This window comes from Manacus candei, unplaced genomic scaffold, assembly GCF_025592945.1.
Source record: "Manacus candei isolate 608988 ecotype Guabito, Panama unplaced genomic scaffold, ASM2559294v1 h1tg000015l, whole genome shotgun sequence".
Lineage (NCBI taxonomy): Eukaryota > Metazoa > Chordata > Aves > Passeriformes > Pipridae > Manacus > Manacus candei.
In genome coordinates this window covers 13,571,291-13,578,612 of record NW_026138063.1, presented here as the reverse complement: position 1 = coordinate 13,578,612, position 7,322 = coordinate 13,571,291, and the positions used below count along the sequence as shown (strand labels likewise).

Sequence of the window (7,322 nt, the reverse complement as noted above, 5' to 3'; positions counted from 1 at the left end):
CATAGATAACTAATTTTCTTCCCTACCAAAGAATACTTCAATAACTTGATTTCTTGGGGACTAATGAAAATTACAGGACCAGGGATGTTTTTTTCCCTACTTCATTCCTCTGTAAATACAGACTGAGTCATTAACAGGAGAAGGAACAGAGTGATCCCAGCAGTCTGCATCTTTAACACTGAACACTGTGTCTCTATCTCTCTGCTGCTCCTGGAGGCAGCTCTTAACAGCCACCTCCAGGATGATGTGGCTCAGAGACAACCAGTCTCATTGCTGAGCACTGTGATTTTTTTTTTCTACAACCAGGCAGATTGTTTAAACCACCACAGAGCAGGGGCAGAGCCTGCAAGAAGCTGAGGTAATCATTTTTGCATTAAATATCTGGCAAAGATGTGGGCTGTGGACAGGGAGAAGGGACACAGAGGGAGGGAGGAGGTGCAGAATAGAACAGTGAAAGATGAAGAAACAGTCTTTTAAAACAAATTCAGTGTTTCTTGGGAAGGTATGACACTGCAGCAATACTGGAGGCAGAGAAGGGAAGGCAGAAAGGCTGCACATCTGCATTCTACACATTTGGTTCTAATGTGCTCTTTTACCTTTATCTTTTTTTTGTTGCTTCTCCATCCGGCTGCAAAGTTTTGCAAAAGACTCCCACTAACAAAGGCAACTAAAAAGGGAGGGTACTGTGGTGGTGCATCTTATCTATGGACATTTTTTTTCGTATTTTGTTTTTCTGAGATGGGCTGCAAAGGAAATAAAACCCCATGTAATTTCTAGCAATGAGAAGTGAATCAGTTCTTTCGCTTAAAAAAAACCCCTACCTCATTTTCATATTTCCATATTTAATTCTTGCACTTGCATGTACATTTCTGTTATCTTCCAGCCACATGTTGCTATTTGTCTCTGTAGTGAAGGATTTTTTTTTTCTTTTCTTTTTTTTTTGACTGTGAGCTATGTGGAGCCTGACTTGCATGTAAAAGATCCACAGGGAAAAAATCCTCCAGTCCTCACTGAACTAAAGAGAGCTGGCATGCTGCACGTTTTGTGGGAGCACTCCATGCTCACCACTACCTCAGATAGCATGTGGCACAGGCATGCAGCACCACACACCTACTGACCAGTGTCACATGGCCAGTGCAAAGTCCCCCAGCAGATCAACAGGCGTGGGTGATGGGAGGCTGAGAAAAATTAGCAGTCACTAACTCTTCCAAGAATCAGCCAGATTTGGCCAACTAAACACTGTTTAACACTCAGCCAGCCACTATGTAACTTCCACAGAGTACAACTGCCAAAACTTGGGTAGAAGGAGAGCTCTGAAATTTATGAGACCATTCCAGGCAATCTCACTGCATTTAGACTGTTTTTTATTTAGTCACCCTTCAGCTATCTGACTTTCAATGAGACTCAGGCTCCTAAGATATTTGGGTGCTTTCGAAAAGGTTACATGCAGTCACCAGCAGGCAGCCAAGACTCCAGCATTCAGCTATAATTAGTGAGGCAGCTCATGGTTACAATACGTCTTAACCCAGAGGCAGCAGTGTTTGGACAGACATCATTTCTGCTGTGCTTGCTGGCAGACAAGATTTCAGACAGACTCTGGTTATGATTTAGTTTTGGTCTACATGTTCAGTGCTCAGTCAAACTTGTTGTGCAGCCAACACAGAGACTGCCTTCAACAGGAAAGGGAGCAAATGCGACGTTTTCTGTTCAAACAATATTTCAGTTGTTGTTCTGTCAGTGGACCACAGCCACTCATGAACTGCTCCCAGACTGCAGACAGTTCTGGTTTGTCCACGTAAAACGTGTTCAACGAATTTGTCCTGCAAGTTAGCAGAGGGGACATAGCACCAGTATCTCAGTGTTTCTTCTGGTGCCATCATGAGGCTGCCAAACCCACCAGTATTCCTGCTCTCTGGCAGGCATGTGCTGTCCTTGCAGCAGGAAAAAATGTTTAATAGAAGATTTTTTTCACCCCCAGTGGTGGAGCTGGAACTCAAAAAATACAACAGTGCACACTGTGTACTCACCTGGTGTGTATCTCCCTCCCATTTCACTCAGCTTTCTGTATCTCCATGTTTTCAAGTCTTCCCTTCCTGGCACCCAGTTGCCATCGTAGTCTTCAATGTTTGTGAAGTGACTGTTGATAATGCATGAAGATTACGATATCTCATACAGGAATTGCCAGGCTTTGAACTTAAATAGGCTACAAGTAAAATGAGTGTGAGACTCTGGAAAAATGTTTGAAAATTAAGGAAAAAACCCTTCTAAATGTGAATGTACCTTCAATTAATATTGAATTACCACTATAAATGTTAAATAGGATAAAGACCCCATATTACTATTTCTAAGGTAAAGGAAAAAAAATGCGAGTTGTTCTTTCTTTGAGGGGGAAGGGAAATGTTTGTGTGTCATTTGGAACTTTGAAGGTTTAACTAGCCTATTCCTATGAAAATCTTGAAATTCAGCCAAAGACGTCACAGTATTACACACTTTTCTCCTGCAACTCTATTCATATTCTATGGCAAATGTAGCATTTTCCTTCTGGAGCAGTTAGCATAAAAGTTCTTGGTTAAGAGAAGCTTTTCTCTTGGAAAAGATAATCTGCCTTCAAAGTTATAAGTTAAACAATTGAGTGGTCTAATTGATTGAACATTTACAAATTATAATTGAATTTGTGCCAAACTATGTGAAAAAGATTTATGTTCCGCTTCCCCAGACTGTTTATCCCTCATTTTTTTTGTGTGTGTGTGCATGTGTGAACTGAATCTTTGGGAACTCCTTTCACTTGATGCATCACTGAGGTGGTTAAACACATTGCATTATGGCAGTCTGTCACATCAGTGTTTCACACTGAAATACTAGACTTGACACATCACTGGAAAAGGAAGTCAGATGATCCAAAATTCAGAGTTATGTTTCTTTTGAAACTTGAGATTCTGAAGACATAATTTTCACTTGCTTAACTCCAATGGCAGGGGAAAAAAAAAAGAAAAGAAAAAGAGATCTAAGTAATTATAATGCAGCTTTTTAAGCATTACAAGAACTTGCATGAAAATAATAATGTCTTGATTATCCTGCTTGTGAGTGGAGACAGGCAGTACCCATATTTATTTTGGTGAACCTCTGTAAAGTAGTTATGTAAGGACAACAGAGAAGGAGACAGAATCTGACTCTCCAGCAAATAAAATGAAATGCATTGCCACGTTTCTACGCAACAGCACCTAGAATATGACAACTCTAAAGCCTGAACCCTTGATGTTGAGGAAATCTAGCCTATGAACAACCTTCTTGAGAGAATGTTTCTTTCAACAGGCATGTGATCTAATACTTACGTGAAGACCTGTAGCAGTTTTGGGGCTGTATCTTGTATTTCCAAAGGAAGAATTGCAAGTCCATTGAAATACAAAGCTTAACTTCTAGAGTTGTGCAGAATATCCCACAAAACAATGGTATCAACAACAAAGGTACAAAGTTTGAAGATTTTGTTTTCCTATGTATAAAACCCAAAACAACTAAAAAATCTTTTACCACGTCCTTCAACTTTACCTGTTTTCACATGGTAACCCTCCGCATTGCCCAAACAAGTCCACTGCACAAATGCAAGACTGTATGTGATCACCTTCGACTCTAACCAGAGCACCAGAATTTTTCTATGGAGATTTCATCACAAAAAAAGAGTCAAAATTATGAGCAACCATATTTCAATATTGTAGTGCAAAAGGGTAGGAATAGGACTGGAACTTTTTAACTTTTTAACAAGTGGATGAGTAATTATTATGGAAACAAGAGTGAAGATAAATTGCCAGAGTTTGGAGGAAAAAGATATGTTAGCTTAAAATTATATGCAAGTCTCAGTTATTTAGTGTTTGTATGTAACAATGGAGGATATGCAATACATTAAGTCTAACAATAAAAAGACAAAGTTTATAATACTATCAGAATGCTTGAAAATATGCCACACTATCGCACACACGCACTGCATGTATTGTTTCTATTATTTTCGTCTAAAGCTTTTTTGGAACTGAATTGATGCTTTTTAAGCACTTCAGGGTTAACAATAGGATTTGTTGAAATTTCTCAAATATTCTACATTTTGGCATGCTTTACAGAGCTCTTGTGCAGGGAATGAGAATATTAAAATAATCTTAAATTTTCTGTGGATTCTAAAGAATATCTGTTGCATGGCATCCTTGATCCAAATTGCATGCCAGTTTATTCTCTCCTTCCATCTCTGAATCATCTCTAATTGACTCTACCTCGCCATCGACGGTTTTCTTGTGAAAAAGTCCTGCCTCTTACGACGCCCACCTCAGAGCTTCTGAGTTTATAATATGCAATTCAAGGCCTCACGGGATTCTCTAAGATTTACACAGCTGTGGCAAACAGTTTCAAAATTAACCACCTGACCTTCCCCAAAATGCTCAAAGAGCTTGAATTCCTTATCGCAGACAAAAGAATAAAACACATTTGGAGGTCCTAGGGCCATGATGTTTTTTTTAGCTATCAGGCATAAAAAAACATCCCTCTGCTTTTCCAGAGGACTCCATTTCACCACTGACTTTTTTATCTGCTCTCCATGTTCTACTCCATCTTCCACCTCCACAAAAAAGCCTCTCTATTAGAAGGGTAATAAATGACCATTGAGGAAAGAGTGGTCACATTTACCCAGAAGCAAAAGAGGTGCTAAATTAACATCAAATTCACAGCTAAGACCTAGACTTAGACTTTGGTATGAGCAGAATATAGATTACAGTCTTTACTGAGCTCCCACAAAGTGGCACATATCTATTGTATCCTTCTAACTTCAGTGTAATTACCAACACACTATGGGATAAAGCCTAAACCTTTACAGTATTTTTTCTTTTTTTGATTTATAATTAATTATTACAGTGAATACCTTAATTTACCTTCTATCTCATCTCAGGATTAATTTTCCATGAAAGAAACTCCTGTGAAAGAAACTAGTTTTTCCTCAGAAATTTAATTTCAAGATGGATTTTGAACTGAAGAGCAGAAAGACAAACACTTGGCACTCACCAAGGAGCAGCTCTAGGGCTGTTCTGGGTACATACCTCTCCCAAGAAGAGGAGAGGCTGGTGGGCACTCAGTATAGATCCTTGTCAGCTTAAACATGTTCCACGTATGTTAAAATGCAGCAAATTCATACAGTGGGGCTTTGTCCCTTAGCAGGGACACAGTCCTTGTCCAACTCTAATCGGTTCAGTAAAATAGCACCGGTTTCTTTGCCAAATTGCCTTATAAGGCCACAGCAGGGTCTAGATTTATCCATTACCACAGGGTTTAATGACTTTAAGCACAACACTGAATTACACCTCCAATTGCTATTTCCATCTGATTAACACCAAAAAAATGCAGAAGGCTGGGTACATATCTACAACACTGGTAAGTGGACTAACACACTGAGCCATAGCATGCCATATTTAATCCTCATTCAACATTTAACTCATGATTATTTACTGAGCCATTCAGAAAGGAATGTGATACTGCAAACTACAGAAGAGAAAAGGTTGTGATGCTTAAAAAAAAAAATATTTCAAGCAGTTAGCAAAAGTCTTTTAGGAAATATGTCACTGAAGTGATCTCAGGTAGCTACTACTTCCATTACCCATACCAAAGGCTCACCAAAGTCATGATTGTGCAAATAACTTCTCAGGAATGGGAGAAATGAGTTCACAGCTTTGCCCTTGGCCACAATCTAAATTGTAAAATTCACAGAGATTATTTTGAAAAATACTTGTAAATTTTACCATTGTGGCATAACTGGCTGAAGTTCATCCAAGTGGCCATTAACTAGTCTAGAAGTTTATCTAAACTCAGTATCACCATCATTAAGAAACTCAGTGAAAGGTAGTGTATGGATGTAGAACAATACTACCATTTTTAAATTACTAAAATAGAGCTTTGAGTTATAATAAGAACCAGAGCTAAAAGTTGAATGCCAGTTTTTTTTTTTTGTTTTGTTTTAGGCTTTCATGTTGACCTCTGCTCTACACAAACTTAAATCTGTTTTACATCAGAAGCTGCAGGGACAGAAGAGTACATGGGAAAAGAACATGTCTGGGAGTTTAGAGAGGACCCGTTAAATTTTTTGAGCTCCAGTGGGATTGGTGACATAACTAAAAAGCAACAAACAGCAGGTGAGAGGAAGGATTTAAATATAAATAAGGACACTTTGAAGCCATAGGTTTTTATTGATCACATTCACATTTACAAATCAAAGTCTCTGCTTTTAGAAAAATATTTAGCTAAGAAAGAATCTAAAAGCCATAAAATACCAAGTAGGGAAAGAAAAAAATATTAGAGAAATGTAAAGGCATGGAATCATGTTGATAAATATTCCCCAGACTAAAAAAAAATCAACTAAATACTGTATTTTCTTTAATTAAAAATCACTGAATTATTTAAGGATATCTGACTGAATTAATTATTGAAGATACACCAAGATCTGCCTGGTGGTGTGATTAGTTGTTTATATGGTTATTAAGAATTACCCATTTGGACCTGAATTCAACCTCCAATTAAAAAAGTTAATAGAAATCAATTCCACAAACAACTTAGCACATACACTCTCCATGCTTTAAAATAGTTAAATATTTTAATTCATGTTTCATTCATAGTAAAAAGAGAGAGTTTATTTTCTCTTTTCAGTGATCAATGTATACAAAGACATTTATGTCCATTTAATGGTCACAGTTTAACAGATAGCATTTGCCATCCTACTAAAGGTGCTGTTCACGCTCCATCCATGGGATCAGAGTTCAAATAGCAGCACATTCAATCTGGAAAAAAGTGGCGGTTACAATAGTGTAGTAATAACAGTTGCTGATAACAATCTGAAGAGCTGAAACCACTGAAACATGATGGTTTGCAGTCAGAAAATATTTGTGTCTTTTACCAGAATGTAACCCATTACACTGCCGACTGGGAGGAATAAAAATCCGGCGGGAAGACACAAAATTAGATCAGAGCTCTCTCAAATGAAAAGAAATTCAGTCTTGCTGAACTGAAATGTGATCATTTGGATAGCATTTCTACCAGCTCATTCATTTAAAACTCAATTAGAAACTTTGCTTTAACAAACACTAATGCACATGTGCATCTCGGCTCACCAGAGCAGGCCCATTGGTAAGCCTGGAGAGATGTTCCTCTACAGGGAACCCACAACCACAGTTTGTGAACAGAGACACAGATTCACTCAACCAACTGAAGACAGACAGCTGAGGTACTGAATTGTATAAAACATGTCTCACCAGCTTGTGCAAGACATGCATTCAGCCCAGTTGGCCTTAACAGTGACCAAG

The 7,322-nt window shown here is 38.2% G+C and overlaps 1 long non-coding RNA gene across 1 annotated transcript in view; it reads left to right on the top strand.

The window, feature by feature from the left end:
* Positions 1-242: 242 nt before the first annotated feature.
* LOC127468341 (uncharacterized) overlaps positions 243-7,322 on the top strand; it is a 37,855-nt gene continuing 30,775 nt past the window's right edge. The window contains exon 1 of the long non-coding RNA XR_007903527.1: positions 243-358. This is a non-coding gene — a long non-coding RNA (uncharacterized LOC127468341). The remainder of the gene's footprint in view (positions 359-7,322) is intronic.